At 41.3% G+C, this 20,679-nt stretch overlaps 1 protein-coding gene across 4 annotated transcripts in view; it reads left to right on the forward strand.

Moving 5' to 3' along the window:
• Positions 1-1,906: 1,906 nt before the first annotated feature.
• Positions 1,907-20,679, forward strand: part of CSNK2A1 (casein kinase 2 alpha 1) — a 50,926-nt gene continuing 32,153 nt past the window's right edge. Inside the window, exon 1 of one of the 4 annotated variants that reach the window (XM_028523515.2) lies at positions 1,907-2,055. The gene's annotated coding sequence lies outside the window, so the exon portion shown is untranslated. The other 3 variants (XM_036009664.1, XM_036009667.1, XM_036009668.1) reach the window with 3 other exon arrangements.

A 20,679-nucleotide genomic window follows, 5' to 3' on the forward strand; every position in this document is an offset into this window, starting at 1 on the left:
CCTTCATACCACTTATTCCTACCTAACAATACTTTTTTGATTCATTTGTTTGCCTGTGCATTATTTGTTTCTCACTTTAGAAGGTGAGCTTCATAAGGAACTGGTATCTGTTTTGCTCATACCACATCCCCAGCACCTAGCACAATATCTGGCTCATAGTAAGCGATTAATAGCTATAAACTAAATAACTGTGAGCAGAGGTGGGGGACAGGGAACCATGAAAGCCAAAAAGACATGGTCCAAGAGCTAAGTGGAAGGCTAGTCATTTCTTGAAAGACTGCTTTACAGAAACATTGGGATCATCTTCTCTAACTTCCTCAGTCCACAGGTGGGGAAACAGAGACCCAGAGAAGAGGAATCACCAGCCTGCAGGCACCCATTACTGTGGGCTCCCAGCCTATTGAGGTCAAATATCACAGACCTGTCTGACAATGAGGCCCAGAAAAAAGTCACCACACCTCCCTGAGGCCATGACTGTAAGTCTGCAGCTGCCACCACCCTCATGCCATCCCATGGGGGAGGAAAGTGTCTCTTTGGGAGTAGAGATGCCTGTCAGCTGACAAACTGCCAAAGGAGGGCTGGAACTGGTGCAGAGGTTCAACCCTTGGCCAGGCAGCTATTCTGAGGCAGCTCTGGTATAATAGCTGGTAGTACCAAAATAGCCCAGCCTCCTCACCCTTGTTCCAGCCCTCGCACCTCCGCCCCATCAGAGGTGAGACTAATTCTTGAATCCTCTCAGTAACACTTACATATACCAGCTTTTAGCAGAGGCTGCAGGGGACAGGGTGATCATCAGACCCAGCCCAGGTCACTGCGGGCTACAGTCTGATGGAGGAGGCAGGCTAGGGACCAGCCAGACTACTGAATGATGGTGCCGCGGTCTGGGGGAGCTCAGGGAAGGAAGATCCTCAGAGGAAAGGACCCTTAAATTATTTGGATGGACTTTTGTAAGTTACCCAATGCAGGAAATAACAGTAACAGAGGGAACTGCCAGTGCAAAGGGACGGAGGAAACATGGGTAAATTCCAGGAATAATTTGGAGTTTTAGTGGGTGGGAGCATCAGGAACTTGAAAGGGGACAGACAGAAATGAAAGTGGGGAGGGGGGTGTCCAAATGATGTAGATACTTGGATGTCAACAGGAGAGATTTGCTACATTTGGTGCACAAAGGAGAATCTTGGGAGATTTATAACCAAGAAGTCGCCGTGATCAGGTTTTGCACAGTAGAAAGTGTCCTATGGCTGCTCTGGGGATGTAGCTCGGGCAAGAACGGGAGTGGGGGCAGACCCAAGGTTGAAGAAGCTATTCTGGGTGAGAAGCTCTTAGATAGGTCTCCTGTGGGAAGCAGGGTTGGGTCTCAGTCTCTAGAAGGCTGGTATCGTCACCTCCTAGACTCCTGCGCCACCCCACTCCCGGGGTCCAACTTTAGTTCGCTTGCTCCGAACTCGAAGTTTGAGCAAGCAAAAATGTGCTGCTGGAACCCTAATTCTGGTCGAGGGGTCCGAGCAGGAGACTTCAACTCCCAAAATGCTTCACTCTACAGCTCTGCGGGTCGCGCATGCTTCTTTTCAAGAAAGGCGGGCCGGCTCGTAGATTGATGGGACTCGTCAGCTGGGTGAAGTGCGGGAAACCTAGAGACCGCCATCTTAGTTTGGGTCAAACCAATTGCACACTTAGGGGTTGGTTAGTGTTTGCTGTCTCGTAAGTTCTTAAACGTGCTGAAATAAAACCCACTCAATTATTGCAAGTCTCCTTATTATGCTTTAGGCGGAAAACGCCTTCCAACTTCCGCCCTAGCCCGGAAGTGAGCCCAGAGCTACAATAGGACATTCCAACATGGTCGCTTTCAGCAAAATTCCACTAGGGGCGGGGTCTGAAGTAGTCCCGCCCCTCTTGCTGGTAGGAGGATGTTTCCGCTTCCGTCAGCCGCGGCTGCAGCCTCGCTCTGGTCCCTGCGGCTGGCGGCCGAGCCGTGTGTCTCCTCCTCCGCCGCCGCCATATTGTCTGTGTGAGGAGAGGGGAGAGCGGCCGCTACCGCTGCCGCTTGCACCACAGGTACCCTGGGAGCCGCCCGGCGAGGCCGTTGGGGGGTGGGGATTGGCCCAGGATGGGCAGCCGGGCGCGACCGCCCCTTGTGCTTCCAGCAGACTCCCGAGCGGCCCGTCGCCCTCCCCTGCCCCCCCTACACACACACCAGCGGAGGCGCCTGCAACCCATCGGGGAGGCCTGGGGCCACCGGACCCCCGGACTCAGGGCGGGGAGCGAGACTTGGGGACAGATGCTGATGTGAGGGTGGGATCTAGGTCTCGAGAGTCCAGCGTATTAGGGGGAAGAGGGCTGCACTGGGGCGGGGACTAGGGGGCAACTTGGAGGAGGGGGTCGCCAGCGGGGGAAGGAAGCTTAAGGGGTGGGGCTGCAGGGGATGCTGGGGGCTGGTGCCGAGGGGAACGGTGCCTGCTGGGTAGGGTGGGGCGAACCCTCCCTGGGAGCCTGGCAGCTGGGGTGGGGGCCTTCCAAGGGTCCCTGTAGGCGAGGCTGGGCTTCCCACCTGCTGACTGGGCTGCAAGGTGGAGGGAACTGGGGCCGAGGTCGCCGAGGAGAAAGCGGGAGGGGACATCGAAGTGGGGTAGACGGGGTTGGAGTTGGAGTTGAGGGGTAGTTGGGAGACTGGGTGGAAAAGGAGCGAGATGTAGAATTAAAGGCTGGCTAAGAGTATACATATTAGTGACCTTTTGAAAGAGTAGGACTTTTATTTCGTTTCCCCGCCCCCACCCCGGCGTTGGAACATTTTTAGCCGAGGCAGGTGATGGGTGGAGCCTCGGTAGTTTGTTTTTGGGAAGCAAAGTCAGGGTCAGGAGAAGTTGCTTCTTGGCTATTGCTATTGTGGGAAGTGGTGAGTTCTGAAAAGGAGGTGGCAAATTTGAGAAGACTTGATTATCTTTCATCTGCTAAGTGGTATGAGAAGGGTGTGTGGGGAAAAGAAATGGAAAGGAAGCTAGAGAGGGAAGTTTTTTCTAAGAGTTGGGAGGACCCCCCCCCCCCTCCATCTAAGGGGTTACAGTATAGGCCCAGTGGTAAATAACCCGACTGCCTGGGTTCTCAAATATCTGTGCTACTACTACATAGTTGTGTGACCTAACCTCCGTAAGCCTCAATTTTTCTGTCTGTGTAATGGGCATGATAGTATTCTCTAAACTATAATGGTGAGGAGTAAATAAGATTTGTGTCGAGGGCTTACCACGGTGCTTAGCAGATAGTAAGTGCTCGATAGATCGTACTGTAACTAGTAGTAAAAGGGACTAGCTGGTGTCTTTGGGGTTGCCCCATTCTGAGTGAAATTTATAGTCAAGAATGGGACAGTAGGTAACGCCTCACAATGTTATCTTTGTAGTTGTTGCAGTGTTTGGGTTTCGTCGTCTGTTGGGTTAACCAGCTTGGTGGACCTTGGACTGAAAGATCAGGACCAATACTAGTTCTCCCTCATCATTTTAAAAAGTTCACTTGCAGTTTCACCTGAATAGGTTTGTCCTTCTGTGACTTTGAAATAGGTGAGTTGCATTTCTATTGGAGGATGACGGTGTATGACTTGAATAAGGAAGGAGAAAGGCTTGGCAGTTTACTTAGAATGATTACAAAGTTAGGTTATCTTGGGGCAACTTATTTCTAGCTGTGCCCTCTTGTGTCCTCAAGGATACAGTAGAGAAAAGAAGAGTGCATTTAACGGGGTGATTGGGTTACTTTCTGCCTAGTAGATGGATGAATGGCCTTGCTCTTTGAGGATGAAACAAGTGACAGCTTCTTCTCCACAATGTATTTTTAAGCTTTCCTTCCTGTCACCTAGCCATTCTCTTCAGGTTGAGTCCTTGATTTTACTGTTGTCTCTATCTCTGAACATACACCCTTCTTTACTTTACATATTCTTTTGATGAAAGGAAAATTTTTCTTTAGGTGCTGAGTTTAAAGGCTTACGTAGGGTTTGGGTTTGTAGTCGGCAGAATGCCCTCCCTCCCCCGCCAAAAAAGATGTTCCTACTCTAATCCCTAGAATCTTTACATAAGTTAACATGGTAAAAGGGACTTGGCAGATGTAATTAAGGTTAAAAATCTTTAAAATAGGAAGATTGTCCTGGATTTTACAGGCAGGTCCAGTCTAATCACATGAGCCCTTAAAAGCAGAGAACTTTCTCCAGCCAGGAGTTAAAAAGAGAGGGGGGCATAAGGGAAATCAGAGATCTGAATCGTGAGAGGGGCTCCATTTGCTCTTGCTAGAAGGGGCCACACGGAAACCATGAGAGGGAATGCGGGTGGCCTCTACTAGCAAAGACCATCCCTGGTGACAGCCAGCAAGGAAATAGAGGCCTCAGTCCTACAGCCACAAGGAACTTCATTTAGCCAACAGCCTGAATGAGCTTGGAAACGGAGTCTTCCCTAGAGTTTCCAGCAAGGAGTACACCTTGAGTTTGGCCTTGAGAGATCCTAAGCAGGAGACATAGCCAAGTTCACCCGACTTTGACCTACAGAAACTGAGATAATGAATTTCGGTTGTTTTAAGTCATTACGTTTGTGGTCATTTGTTATGGCAGCAATAGAACACTAGTATAGATTTTGGTACCAGGAGTGGGGTACTATAACCTAAAAATGTGGAAGTGACTGTGGAGGTCAGAAAATGTTTGACTATGATAGAAAAGGCTTAGAACAACAGATGGTTACTAGCAATATGGATGTTAATGCCTCTGCTAGTGAGGGCTCAGGTGGAAGTGGGGTATGCATTAGGGACTGGAGCAGAAAGGATCCTTGTTACAAAGTGGCAAAGAAGCTTAGAATTGTGTCCTGTAGTTACATGAAAAAGAAAGTAAGTGATAAACATGGATATTTGGCTGAGCAGATTTCCAAGCAAAGTCTTGAAGTTGCACCCTGGTTTGTTTGTATCGCATGTTAGTCTGACTAATGGCGTGGATTTAGGAAATTCACCTAAAGCCTTCTGGGTCCTTGAGACCAGACTGGCTGGTCTTTGCTAGTAGAGGCCACCCACATTCCCCCTCACGGTTTCATGCGGCCCCTTCTAGCAAGAGCAAATGAATTTATACTAGCAGAAACAGTGACAGCTTGGATTGAAAGAAACAGTAGCAAGTTAAAGAGGGCTGTGAATCCCCTAAATTCATTCAGGAAGCAGGCTGGTAAAACTATTCAGGTGTAACTCTGCTGCTTTTGGGGGATAAAAGGAGGGGGGGCGGGTTGGAACTAAGGGCCCGGAGAGGTAGAGCTGAATACCACTGAGGATTTTTCTCTGGTTTGAAATGGAATGGAGTTTGCTCAGGTTTTGAAACTGCTGTGGACTGATGGATCTGTTTCTTTTATATTTTATCTGTTTGGACTGGAATGTTTATAACATTGCTCCATGCATGACCCACAGGGATTGTAGTTAATATACAGGGTCCAGCAGAAGTAATACCTGCTTGAGTGTGGTTGGTAGGGTAATAGAGGTGTAATAATTTATAGTTTTAATTTGAGTATTTCACCTAAAATGTCATATGGTATGCTTGAGTGTGATGTTGTTATGTTATAGAATGGCATGCTTATGATTTTGTAATAAAAGATTTTGTAATAAAAGGGGGGGTGTTATTTATGCCTATATTATAGTCAGGTCCTCATCTACACCTGATTTAGATGATGATGATATTTGGGACTTTTGACTTGATGAGCTTTAGTCGGGAGGCTAGAGGGTGGGTGTGGTAGGAAAAATGACACCTCCCATCCCCAAAAGATGTTCATACTCTCATCCCTGTGATCTAAGTTATATTAACATTATGTGGCAACGGGACTTTGCAGGTCGGAAATTATTCTATTGCAGATCATCCTGGGTTGTCTGGGTGGGTCCAGTCTAATCACATGAAAGCAGAGAACGTTCTCCAGCCAGAATCAGATTTAAAGCATGAGAGGCACTCAGCCTGCCATTACTGGAGGGGCCACATGGAAAGCATAAGAAGAAATGTGTGCAGACAACCGGCAAGGAAATGGGGATATCAGTCCTGTGACCAGAAGGAACTAAATTCAGTCTCTGATCAGAATAAGCTTGGAAACAGATTTCTCCCAGTTTCCAGCAAGGAATGTAGCCCCGAGGACACCTTGAGTTGGGGCCTTGCAAAACCCTAAGTAGAGGACCCACCCACCCAAGGTCACCTGACTTCTGACCTATAGAACCTGTGAGATAATAAGTTTATATTGTTTCTGGTAATTTCTTATAGCAACAGTAGAGAACTAATAGAAAGGTTTTGCTGGTTTTATTTAAGAATCTTTGGGGGATTATTTTCTGGAGAACAGAGGAGGCAAAGATTATTCTGTAAAGTGATTTGGTCCTGGAAGACTTTGCAGAATAATGGGTTGAGTGGAACCTATATCTCTTCCTTAATGATTAAGTATCCTGTTACTGTCCTTACTTGCAATTTGAAGGGACTAGTTGACCAGCTTAGTAGAATGTAGATTCTAGAGCTACAGGCCATTTTAGTAGGACCTCTACAAATTGATGATTCTCCCATGTCTATAATGAATGTTGGGTAAAAGATTTTATTTATTTATTTTTAGAGAGAGGGAAAGAAACATCAATGTGTGGTTGCCTCTTGTGCCCCCAGCTGGGGACCTTGTCCCTTACCCAGGCATGTGCCCTGATTATGAATTGAACCAGCGACCCCTGGGTTTGCAGGCTAATGCTTGATCCACTGCGCCACACTGGCCAGGACTCTTCACTAACTTTTATTGGCTGAATAAAGCAATCAGTCTGTGACAACCATTGAAAGATTTATTTTCTGTTGTTTTAGAGGAGAGAGAAATGGGTGGTTTTTCTGAATTTGTAACCACCAATACACACAGTCTGTTCCTTCACGCCTCCCATCCCAACCCAAAGGTGTCGTAAGGTCTTTTCTCCTGGTCGTTGTCATTGGAGGTTAAGAGTCGGATTTGGAGATCATAATTGCAGAGTGGAGTTCTCTAGCTTTGAAAAAAAATACTGTTTTTGTTCTTCAGCCTATTGAATTAGACTCATAAAATGTGGGCTCCCAACTTTACTGAGACTTCAGCGAATGGAGGAAACGAGACCATTTCTTTTTGAATTAATTACCTGATTACAAAATTAGAGCATTTCAGGGTATGAAAGACATTTGAGATTATTGTTGGACTTTTGGGTTTAGAAAAAAGGAAATTGGGTCACATGAAGGTTAAGTGGCTCAACCAAGTATCTCAGCCCTAGAGCTGGCCTAGAATCCTGGTCCAGGTGATGGAGATGGATGGCTTTTGAACTACAGCAGGTCCTGGAATAACATCCTTTCGTCGGAAGGTTGGTGAGATGCCATTGGAACTTGACTCTTGTTTATATCAATTAGCCTGTGGTAAAATTGGGTTTCCTTTTTTTTTCTTATATCCTCACTTGAGGATATGTTTATTGATTTTAGAGAGAGGAAGAGAGATTGACATCAATTGGTCACCTCCTGTACTGGCCATGACCATGTGCTCCCTGACTGGGAATCAAACTCACAGACTTCTCGTGTAGAACCAGTGTTCTAACCAACTGAGCTGCCTGGCCAGGGCAAAATTGGGTTTCCATATATGTCATTTCACTTAAAGTTGTAGCTTAGAGACGACATTGAGGACTTACTGTATATCCCTGTGCACCACTCCTTGCCTTGTCCTTCTTCTAGATTTTACCTTGTATAGGTTGTCTCTCTGTGCCTCAGTTTCCTCATGGGGTAAAGTGAGTATCAGGATAATGCATGTAGCGCAGTACTTAACAGAGTGAGTGTCCGAAAGATGTTAACTGTTATATATGATTATTGTTTGGACAACTATATGACTTGTGCATAAACATCACAGTACAATCTGTGTAAGTTCAGAAATTAAGAACTGGTATGATTTGGCACTGGATTGGGTAAGGACTTAGCGTTTTAAGGTAATAATGCTTGTGATACTTTAAAAAGAGAAACTGGATTTGATCCTTGGCCTCTCACAGTTCATTGGGCGGCCTGGGCCAGGTTTGTTTCACAAGAGTATTAGTTTGTTCATACACCTAAATTTCTTTGAATTCCTAAGATGGATGATTTTAAAAGTAGTGTATCATTTAATTGTTTCTTAATAGAGAGAAATCTAGGCCAGCTAGCTTTTCAAATGAAGAAATTCCTCTAGGATTATTAAGGAGCTGCTGTCATTGGAACAAGGGATATATTTACATTGGGTTATAGACAGTTGGTGGTTTTTCTTAAATATTTGGTATGCTCCAGTGTAGATATCAGCAGACTTAGCTGTTAACCAAAGTTTTTTGTTTTTGTCTTTGTTTTTGTTTTTTTCACATTATAGAGATCAAGAATTTAGTCTTTTTAAAAGTTTAAGGTGAATGAATTCACAGTATCATGCTAGGAATGGCATTTCACTGGTTTCTACAAATTCTGTATTTTAGACATAAGACACCTACTTAGCAACAGTTGCTATGGTGGGCAAGCTTTTTTTACATTAGTGATGATAGTGTTTTCTTGCACAGAAAATACTGTGCTATCTGAAGTGAGGGTTTTAGGGTTAAATGCCAGGGTATACTTAGAATAATCATTTGTTATTTTAGATGTGTTGCATCTTAAATACCTTTACATTGGCCACTTTTTCTTTCTTTCTTTTTTACACCTTTTGGTCTTGTGAATTTTTCTAGCAATTTTTTGTTAGCTGAAACAGTTTAATCTGCTTGGGCCCTGGCAGGGTGGCTCAATTGGTTGGGGCATCATCTCTGTACACCAGAAAGGTTATGGGTTCAACCACCGGTTGGGGCATGTCCTGGATGTTTCCCTCTCAAATTGATGTCCGTCTGTCTGTCTGTCTGTCACCCCACCCCTCCCTTCTCCTTCTCCCTCCCCCTCTCTCTCTCTCTCTCTCTCTCTCTGTCTCTCTCTCAAATTAATAAGCATATTCTCAGGTGAGGATTTTTTCAAAAAAATTTAATCTGTGTGGAAAAGTGAGCACTTGCAATTTTCTGGAGTTACAGCTGATGCATTAATGAGCATTTCTCAGTTTAGTTACCTCATTGACATTCTATAAATTTTAAGAAAATGAACCTGTTAAAAACAAATTGATAAATTATTTTCCTAAAGAAATGAATCCTGTCATATTACAAAGTACAAAATAGCCATTTCAGGCTCTTCCATTTATAACCAGTCAGAGGTGTTTCTCACTCATCAGACCCTCCCTCCTTCGGTGCCTGCTGCATTTCAAGTAGGTGCCGTGCTGAGGGTCTCTCGATCATCCCTGTCCTCAAGTCTACAGCTGAGGACGTTTTGTAGTAATGCATGTATCATTCCACAACTTAATATTCTAGGATGTTTTCTTATGAAGGAAAACTCCTATTGGTTTTGTATCTCAGGTATAGTTTCTGAAACAGCTACAGAAATTTGGGGTGGGGAGTTGAGAATTTCTCCTTAATAGAATTCTTCAGCTGACATTGCTTGGTGTACGGGGGGTAACAGAATTGTTGGAAAGAACTCCAGCTTTAGAGTGAGGCAGACCAAGTTTGGGGACCGTTACTTAATGTCTCTCAAGCCTAGATTTTTGTCATCTAAACAATTGAGATAACTACCTCGCACAAGTTAATTATTAACCTGTAAAATGGGGTTAGTGGTACTTAGTTATTAACCCACAAGTGAGGGATAAAGAGCAACAGATGACGTTATCTCAGGGTTACAGTGAGGGCTGACAGAGATAAGTTACTGAAATGCTGGGTGCCCAGCTAATGTGAGTTCTTACCCTTTCCTGCCAGCAAAGACAGTATGTTCATTGTCAGTGCTGCCACTCTTTTTTCTTTATTTTCATTTTCTGCTGCCAGGAGTACTTGTTTTTTAATGAGGCCTTTTGACCTGTACTTCCTGTTTCTGGTGTGGCCTGCTGGTTGGGTGAGGTACTGAATTGCTGCTGTTGAAGGGTGGGTCATTATGTAATCAAGCCCAGTGTGGCTGCCTCAGTCACTCGTGCACAGTGCAAATGACCAGAGTGGCTATCTGGTCCTCAGGAGTATTGGGTTCTCTTGCTTCTAGACAGAGAAGTGAATCCCACCTCAGATTTGGGGAATGTTCAAAGTTTGGTCTCCTGCAGTCTTGTGAACCTGACTCAGAGGTGTTGTTTCTTGGCGGTTCTTTGATTGTAGTTTGGGAACTCCTTGTACATTTGTGTATTAGAGATGTGTTTGAAGAACTTTATCCGCATTGACATCATCTGTATATCCTGTTCTTCTAGGTAATGTACTAATTTGCGTTCTTGTTTGTTCTGTATTCTTAAATCATACACTCCTTAGGTAGGGAGGGAACCTGTCTTTATCAGTAATTTAAAGTGGTTAATGTGTTCTGAGTGTTTATGACTCGTTATATAACATGAATACAAATAGCCATCTGCCTTGGAGTTTTTTTCTTCCATCATTTGAAACCTGGCTTTTATACCATAGTGGCCTCATAATGAAGAGAATAATGAAGACTTCTCATTGTTGAAACTCACATGCTCCACCCTTCTCGTCTTGCCTCCACATTTAAATCAACCCATTTCATTGTATTTATGATAGGCTGTTACTGAATCATTGGGCAGAATTAGGAATAGTTGAGTTAGTGAAAATAATCTATTTGGTTTGAATTCCAAACAGAGCTGGGTTCGTACCTGGCCCTAGCCACTTAGTAATCCTGTGAATCAGTAAGCCATTTAACTTCTAGACATGTTTATTTCTAAAATGAGATGTGCATCTCATACCAGACCTGGCTTATTAGAGGTGTTCAAATGATAGCAGTAATTATTACATACGTAAATGCTGGGGTATACTCTCGATTACTCTAGGTCTTAACTGAAGTTTTTTCTGTATTTGCTTCTAAAGAATTGTGGTCAGTGGAATAAAGTACCAGATTGTGACTTTATTTTCCTGTGTTGCCTGGTTAAAATACATACAATGATGTCTTTACCCATCATTCATTATATTCTATATTATTGGAGACAGTGCTGGACTAAGACTTCCATGAGCTGTTTGAGGTAGAACTGCATTGATTCATGTCAGACTGCTTGGGTTTTGGTACAGTGCTTCCCTCCATTGGAAGACCTCCCACTGTTGCTGTATTATTCATGTAGCATTGGAACTTTGACTCCTCTTCTGATTTAAAGGTGGAGAAATAAAATTCACACAGAGGGTCCAAATGTTTTTTTTTTCTTCATTTTGGGTTTGGTTTTTTTTTTGTTACTCCATACATGTTGGTTTGTTTTATGGAAATGCTTGAGTGTTTTGCCTTTTAAAATAACAATGTTGTCAATTTTGTCAATGGGAATAAAAACAGAATGCCTAGTGAGTGATATGTTAAAATTATAGTGTCTTAAATATCCTGCAAGTTTAAGCAGGCAGTAGCTTAATGGGTTGTCAGGTGTTAACTGTGAATGTTTACAGTTCTGAATTCAGCTCTTAGCAGGACGGCGGATGGGGGAGGAACGTTGGCTTTGAACAGATTGTTTTCTTGCTTACTCAGTGTGCACTTGGAGTCTTGGGATTTGAAGGTCAGAATGGGTTAGGGAAACTGTCAAGGAGCCACTTGCTAACCATTTTTACCTGTATAATTCTCTCTTATTTAAAAAACAAGAACGCCACAACTTTTTTGGCAGTAGTCTGATAGATGAGAAAGAATGTTCTTGGCCACGTTTACCACCTTAGGTTGAAACAGGAAAGGAGAATCATAAAGCGGGGGGCCAGAGGGGAGATAATTTCATTTCTTTTGGCTCACGCTTCTTCCAAGTTAGGGTTAAAAGGTTTAGTTTGTGTTCATTGTTTGGGGGTTGTGTTCCAAAGACTTCCAAATACATGATCTCCCAGAAGAGACTACTGGGAGACTAATGAGTAGCTCATTAGTGTCATACCTGGATAAAATGTGAAAGGTGCAAAGATGATTGCATAGCTCTTGAAATAAGGGGAGTTATGAAATAGTTTTCTTAACCTGTGTCGATTTTTACTCTTTAACTCATGACCTCCATAGGTCATTTAAACCAGAAATTTTCAGTGAATGTATATATCAGGAGTTACAGATGTGTGGAGATTCTGGTCCTGTCACTCCTCTGGCCATTTGTGGCAGGGTACAGGGGGTCTGAGTCAATGACCTTAGGTCTGAAAGTCTTTATCATTTATTCCACTGTGCCATACAAATACTATTTTTTTCTCTTGTGTTCTGAGTTTTTAAAAGGCTGTGAGGACTAATTTAAAAAGTTCAGTAATGATATCTTAACAGTTTTAAGATTCAAGATTTAAGATTCAATCTTAAAGCTTGGCTTTAAGTTCAGAAAAGACCTTTTGTAAGTATCTGTCTGATCCTTAAATTCTCTTTTTATATTTAATTCAAGGGATATACTTAAAAATGTAAGGCACTAAACAATTTGTTTGGACACTTATGAAGAAATTCAAGTTCTTATTTTTTAAGCAGTAATGTGAAGCAAAAATAAAGTTCCCTTGTGTAAACTCTATGTCCTCACCTAACACTGAAGCTGACATTTTATTAATCATTCATCAAGTTCAGGGCTCATGCTGGAACATAAATTGAAGCTTAAGATACATTGTCTTATTCTCTTACCTCAGGAAAGAATAGGGTATATTTAGTTTAAGAAATTTAATTGTTTAATATTTGTGTAAATTAGCAAGTTAACCTTTTAAAATGAATGTTTTACGGTGTTAAAAATGTTCATTTCCTTTTGTCTGACTCACCGATTCTTAATTTTGCTGGGGTTTATAGATTCCTCTGAGCCTATAATAAAAGCCATAGACCTTGTCTTAAAAAAAAAATAAAATGTACCTGCCCATGTTATTTGGTATATACTTACAAGGGGTTTGTGGACCTCTGATCTCATTGATGAACTGCATTTTCAGTATCATAATTTGCATTGTTCAAATACTAGTTTTCTCTTTTTATTACTTTTAATACTGTAACAGTTGCCTGATTTATCATTTGCCACAGTATTATTCTTTCAACAAGTATTTCTGGGCCATCTTCTACATGTCCAGACTCCTGAGGATACAGTTTTCTACCCTTAGAGCTTTGTTTAGTTAGAGGTGAGTGTGTGAACAGCACAGTGCCAGTGCTAGATGGAAAGGTAAGCCATGGGTGCTTGCTGGTGGAGTACAAAGGGGTCTTGACCATTCGAAATTTTTTTGTAAATCCACTGTCAGTTCTGTATTTCTTTCTTTTTTTTTTTTAATGTTAAAGATTTTATTTATTTTAGAGAGAGGACAAGGGAGAGAGAAATACTGCTGACTGGTTGCCTCTAGTAGGTTCCCTTACCAGGAATTGAACTGGAGACCTTTTGCTTTGTTGGACGTGTCCATCCGAGCTGGATGAGTCAGGGTGGGTCTGTATTTCTTGACAAAAAGCATATTGTGGCCCTGCCTGGAATGGCTGAGTGGAGTGAGCACCAGCCTGCAAACCAAAGGGCCACTGGTTCAGTTACCCATCAGGGCACATACCTGGCTTGGGGGCCAGGTCCCCAGTTGGGGGTGTGCAAGAGGCACTGAAGTTTCTTTCCCTCTCTTTCTCCCTCCCTTCCCATCTCTCTAAAAATAAATAAATAAAATTTTTAAAAAATAGTAACAACAAACAAAACCCCAACATACTGTGAACTGTTCCTAATGGAAACTTAAATCAAGGCACAAATAGTCTATTTATTTATTTGATTGTTGTTCAGTTACAGTTGTCCCCATTTCCCCCTCCCCATTGCTCTCCCCTGCTCCATCCAACCCTGCTCCTGAAGACAATCCTCACCCCATTGTCCATGGGTCCTTTGTACCTGTTCTCCTTCCCCCCACGGTCCCCCACTGCCCCCGACCCACTCCCCTAAGGAACAAATAGTATTTTATTTTTAGATAGAAAGAAAGGGGGAGAGAAACATCAATGTGTGGTTGCCTTTCATGTGCCCCACACTGAGGACCTGGCCTGCAACACAGGCATTTGCCCTGACTGGGAATAAAAACAGCAACTCTGTGGTTTGCAGGCCAGTGCTCAATCCACTGAGCCACACCAGCCAGGGCAGGAACAAATAGTCTTAAGTTGAGAACCTAAATGTGCTTGTCATTGCTTGTGATAATACTGAACATTTTCTTTGCCCATATTTTTTCCGAGTTATCTTTTTTTAACATGTCAGTTTATTTATAAGTTTATATATTTTGTGTAGAGCAGGGATTGCTAACTCAAATATCCACAGGAGTTGGACCAGTAAGCTAAATTAATGGAATTATCCAGGTTTATCTATCTCGTTTCCAGTGGATGGGTTTTAGAATCCATTGTTGGATACGCATAGCTCAGCAGATCAGAGTGACTTTGTCAGTGCAGGAATACAAAATCATTGTTACCAGACAGACCTACCTACCTTCTTCTGAGGTCAGTGTTGGCAACTAAGTCACACTTAAAAATAAGCATCACAAAACGTCTTTTTTTAATCCTTACCTGAGGATATGCTCATTGACTTTAGAGAAAGAGAAAGGAGGAGGGAGGGAGAGAAACATGGATCGGTTGCCTCCCACGTGTTCCCAGACAGAGGATCGAACCTGCGACCCTTTTGGTGTACAAGACGATGCTTCAACCAAATAAGCCACCTCTTACAACTAAGCTATTAGCCAGGGCTATTACAAAGCATTATAACATGTAATTCAACTTAATAGCTAATTCACTTTCTAAAAACACTGAAAAAACTTGTATAGAAATGTTCACTGCCGCATTATTCATAATGGCCGAAAAGTGGAAACCTGAATGTCCATCAACTCATGACTGAATGAACAAAATGTGATATGTCTATGTGGTGGACTTAGCCATAAAAAGGAATGAACTACTGTGAATAAAACTATAACATGGATGAACCTTGAAAACAAGCAAAATGAAAAAAGCCAGACATACAAGGTCACATATTACATCACTTCATTTATATGGAATGTCCAGGATAGGCAAACCCGCAGAGACAGAAAGCAGGTTAGTGATTGTTGGGGAGTAGGGGCCAGGGGAGTATGCAGAATGACTGCTGTGGGGTATTGGGTGACTTTTTGGGGTATTGGTAATGTTCTAGAATCAGATAGTTGTGGTGATTGCACATTGTGAATATGCTAAACACCACTATATGACACGCTTAAAATGGTGAATTTTTTTAATGATGAATTTTATGTTCGTTGGGTTTTACCTGAATTTTAACAATTGGGGGTGGGGACATACTCTGTGAGCCAAATACAACATAAGTGTTTGCTGTAGAGCAGAATGAATGGGCTGTGAATCTAAACAGAATAGTTTTAAATCACCTCTCTGTGACATGGTAGCAGTTATTTTGATATATTTGCCTTCTATAAAATGGGAAGAATATTCCCTAGGTCTTGGACTTGTTAGGTTTAGAAATGATCAATACAAATCCCAAGAAGCAGTGATTGGCTCACCATAGACATTCACATACGTTTATAATTGGAAACCAGCCAGTGTTGGCCACCTCCAGTTCTAGCCTGTGTTTTGTTGCCAAGTCTAGGATGGCCTGCACTATTAGTTATTGCTTATCCATCACCTCAGGAGGTGTGGTTGTCTCCTCTGTAATCTACCTCTAGGGCAGTAAAGGGAGGAGTGGGAGAAAGTATTACTCCTTATATTCTGCAGTTTCTTCACTGTAATCAGACACTGTGAAATGACAGATCCAAAGTCATATTTGTTCATAGTGGCTCCAGGGTTCATGTCTCTCAGTAACAGTACTGAACGTTTTCTGTAGCTCTGTCAAGGGTTGTTGAGTACTGTGCTCATCACATTGGGTAAATGACACGGCCTCATGAAAGCTTATGGCCTAAAGAAGCATCTTGCACACATTGACTGGTTTCGCATGTCTCTGGGAAGTGATAGTATGGTTTTTACCTCTGGTGTTATGTGTGTGCTAACGTTTATATGTAAGACTGAAGAGCATCTTTGAAGTCAACTGCAGATTAAATATCTACCATACAGCCAAACAAGTTTTCTTAATTTTGAACAGGAGAAAGTCTATATGCAAGCAAGATTAATTTTTGCCCAAAATATTGTTTACTACTGTCTTGATATTCGGTTCTTTGATCATTTATGTAGCACCACACTAGGCACTGTGATAAATACATGGCACACATACCAAGAGAAATAAGAGTCCAGGTCCTTGAGTTCACTATCTGCTGAGAGAGAAGTGTATAAACAAAATACATGTGCTGGCATTGTATGTGGAAGCACTTTGGCTCCAGAGGAAGTGCTTTTCTTCTTTTAGAGAGGTATGGAAAGGCTTCGTCTGGATGTAAAACTGATTCTTGAAGGGTGAGGAGTTCCCCTAGAAAGCAGGATTAGAGGGCATTGGAAAGGCAAGAGGTAGGGAGTGGGGGCAGGAGTATATTCAGTACTCATTTGCTTAACATTTACAAAGTTTGTAACTTTTTAGAAGTGTTCTGGAAGTGTTAAGCTGTGCAGTAGAGAGACATTAGGACAGAACAGAGGTTGTAAAGTGATACCCAGTTACAATACAGATTGAATTGTGTATGGGAGTATTCAGGGTTTACGCATGTGTGCATGTGTGTATATCGGTTTTGGTAAGTCCTCTGGGAATTTCAGATTTACTGGCATAAAGTTGTTCGTGTTTGATTATTCAGTGTTTTAGGACACAGTGTTTTGGGATATGAGAGGATTTTTTCCGCTTTAATTTTTACAATTAGTATACAGTAAAATTGATTCTTCATTTTCAGTTCTGTAAATTTTATCACACACATAGATTGAAGTAACCACCATCACAGCCAGGACATTGAGCCCTTGTTAGTCACACTAGGTCTCCCACCCCTAGTCTCTGGCAGCCTTCATTCTGTTCTCAGTTAATATAATTTTATCTTTTCAAAAATATTATATAAATGGAATCAAACAATATATATAACATTTTGAAACCTGCTTTTAAAAATTTTTTTAAATTATATTTTATTGCCCTGGCTGGTGTGGCTCAGTAGATTGAGTGCCAGCCTGTGAACCGTTGCAGTCCAGATCACCAGTAGGGGGCATGCAAGAGGCAACCACACCTTGATGTTTCTCTCCCTCCCTTCCCCTCTAAAAATAAATAAATTACATTTTATTGATTATGCTATTACAATTGTCCTAATTTTTCCCCCTTTGCCCCTCTCCACCCAGCACCCCCCACTCCCTCAGGCAATCCCCACACCATTGTTCATATCCATGGGTCATACTTAGGTTCTTCAACTACTCCATTTCCTATACAGTAGTTTACATCCTCTTGGCTATTCTGTAACTACCTGTTTGTACTTCTTAATCCCCTTTCTTCTTCACCCATTCTCCCACAACCCCCTCCCATCTGGCAACCATCAAAATGCTCTCTGTATCCGTGATTCTGATTCTGTTGTTCTTGTTTGCTTTGTTTTTAGATTTAATTGTTGATAGGTTTGTATTTTCTGCCAATTTATTGTTCATAGTTTTGATCCTCTTTTTCTTAATAAATCCCTTTAACATTTTTTATAATAATGGCTTGATGATAATGAACTCATTTAATTTTTTCTTGTCTGGGAAGCTCTTTATCTGCCCTTCAGTTCTAAGTGATATCTTTGCTGGGTAGAGCAGTCTTGGCTGTAGGTCCCTGCTTTTCATGACTTTGAATATTTCTTGCCAATCCCTTCTAGCCTGCAAAGTTTCTTTAGAGAAATCAACTGACAGTCTTATGAGAGCTCCTCTATAGGTAACTTTTTCTCTTGCTGCTTTTAAGATTCTCTGTCTTTAACCTTTGGCATTTTAATTATGATGTATCTTGGAGTGGGCCTCTTTGCATCCATCTGGTATGGAACTCTCTGTACTTCCTGGACTTGCATGTCTATTTCCCTCATCAAATTAAGGAAGTTTTCTTTCATGATCTTTTCAAATAGATTTCCAATTTCTTGCTCTTTGTCTTTTCTTTCTGGCACCCCTATGAGGTGAATGTTGGACCTCTTGAAGTTGTCCCAGAGGCTGCTTATACTATCTTTTTTTTTTTTTTAATGTTTTTTTCTTGTTCTGATGGGAACTCTGCATCTGATAGATGCTTCTCCCCATTTTGTTTAGTTCTTGGGGAGTTTTCATCTGTTCTTTCATTTGGGCCATATTTCTTTGTCTGCTCATTTTGACAGCATCCCTGTATTTGTTTGTGTGTATGAGGTAGAACTGCTATGACTGCCTGTCTTCGTAGTGTGGCCTAATGTAGTAGGTGTCCTGTAGTGCCCAGTGGCTCAGCCTCCCGTCACCCAAGCTGAGTGCTTGAGGTGCGTGCGCCCTTCATGTGTGCTGAGTATATCCTCCTTTTACAGTTGAGCCTTGATTGATGTTGGCAGATCAATGGGAGGGTTTTCCCCGGGCCAGAGACTGCTTCTGTCACTCAGCATATTGCTTTTGAGATTCATAGAAGTTCTATCAGTGATTAGCTCCTTTTTACTGCTAAAAAAAATACTTCATTGTATAGATGGACCACAGTGTATCCACTTAGATAATATTTTTTGATTATGAATAGAGCTTCTATAAATAATGCGTATAGGTTTTTATGAGCATGAGTTTTTATTTCTCTAGAGTAAATAGTTGTGAGTGGGATTGCTGGGTCATATGAAAAGTGTAATTTTAACTTTATAAGAAACTGCCATGCAGTTTTCTAAGGTGACTGTACCAGGTTGCATTCCCACCAGGAATGAATTATATCGTTTCTGTTACTCTGAATTCTCTTCATCTTATTGCCAGTTTTTTTCATTTTTAAAAAATTTAGCCATTTTAATAGATCTGTAGTGTGTCTTATTTTGATTTTGATTAGACTTCCTTAATGATTAAAAATATTTTGCATCTTTTCATGCTTATGTATATATCTTAGGTGTCTTCAGATCTCTTGCCAATTGTTTAATTGGGATATTATTGAATTATTTATTATAGATACAAGTCTTTTTTTATATAAGGTGTGCAGTTTAAGTTCATAATTTTGCAAATGGATGTCCCAAGTTTTCCAAAACCATTTATAAAAAAGATTATACTTTCTCCACTGAACTGTCTTTATACCTGTGTCAATAATCAATTGGCAATATTTATGTGGGTCTTGTGTCTGTACTCTCCATTCTGTTCAATTGATCTATTACTTCTTTGCTAACACCACACTATTTTTGTAACTGTAGCTTTGTAATAATGTTAAAGTTAGATGATTCCTCCAGCTTTATTTTTTTTTTTACTATTTGGTTATTCTAGTTCATTTTGGATTTCTATTTTAATCCAGTCTGTCACAGTATTTGTCTTTTACCGGAATAATTTATTTCATTTATATTTAATATAATTAGCCATCTTTCCTCTATTTCTAGTTTGAAAATGAATGGTATTTTTCTTCTGTAAATAAACACCATCATAGATGTTATAACTTGAAGCCATAACATATCAAAGTCTGTTATTAGTCATTGTTGATGTTTATTTGAACTTTCACATAAATATTCCTTTTTTTTGCTCATTCTTTTCTCTTCCAACTCAAACTTCCCAAATGGGATTGTGTTATCTTCGTTTTTTAGAGATATTTACTGGATATAGAATTTTAATTTGGCAGGTATTTTCCTTAGCACACTGCAGGTATGAAACTGCCATGGCTTCATTGTTGCTTTTGGAAAAATCAGCTGTTCTCGTGTTGCTCCTTTGAATGTAATCTGTCTTCTCTGTTTGCTTTTCAGATTTCTCCTTGTCTCTTTTTTCCTGCTATTTTGTTATTATATGTTGTAGATTTCTTTTTATTGATCTTGTTTGTAATTTGTTGGTTTCTGGGAGGTGATTGTATCTGGTTGCTTCTGGGAAAATCTCAGCTGTTACCCATTTGAATATTGCCTTTGTCCTGTCCCTTTTTCTTTTACTCTAGTACCAATCACAAGTACATCAAATCTGTCACAGTGTTACTGTTCTCTTATTTTTCCTTAGTTTTGACTGCTCTGCTACACGTGTGGATAATTTCTAGCCTAGTCTTTAAAATATCCTGTTCCCTGCAGATATTCTGAAACATCTCTTATCCTATAATCATAGTTATTTCATAGTTTGAGTCCAATAAGAATCAGAAATTTCTGTGGGTCTTTTCTATTGTCTGTTCTTTTTCTGTGGTTTTTACTTTGGAGTCTTTTCTTCAGTGCCTAGTTATCTTGGATCACAAGATGAATGTTGTATTTGAAAAATTATTTGTAGGAATGATTTAAGGGCCAAACATAGGAAGCTACTTTTCCCCACCAAGAGATTACTCATGTTGGGTATCTGTGGACATTACTGGTCCAGGGACCACCTTAAAATAAGCTCCAGATCTGCTGTTCCTTCCATAGGGCTGTAATACTTCATTGGATCTGTCACTGCCTCAACCTGGTCCCATCCACTCTCACCTTAGGGTTGTAACTCTGAAATCTCAGCTCATTCTGGAGGGATTCTCCTGTTAGATTCTTTACCTTATTAGAGCACTTGGCTTTGGTTTCTGTCAAAACAAAATTCTAATTTTTAGGGATCAACAGACCCTTTGGGCTTGCTTGCTTGCTTACTTCTCTGGGTTCTCATTTTCTCTTTACTTTTGGCTATAATTGCTTGTATGTCTTATTTAAGAATGAGAGAAAAAGGAAGAGGGCGTGTGCGTGGGTTAATCCATTCTTTTTAGTTGTTCACATTGGGGG

The sequence above is a fragment of the Phyllostomus discolor genome, chromosome 9 (genome assembly GCF_004126475.2).
Source record: "Phyllostomus discolor isolate MPI-MPIP mPhyDis1 chromosome 9, mPhyDis1.pri.v3, whole genome shotgun sequence".
NCBI classification, from domain to species: Eukaryota; Metazoa; Chordata; class Mammalia; order Chiroptera; family Phyllostomidae; genus Phyllostomus; species Phyllostomus discolor.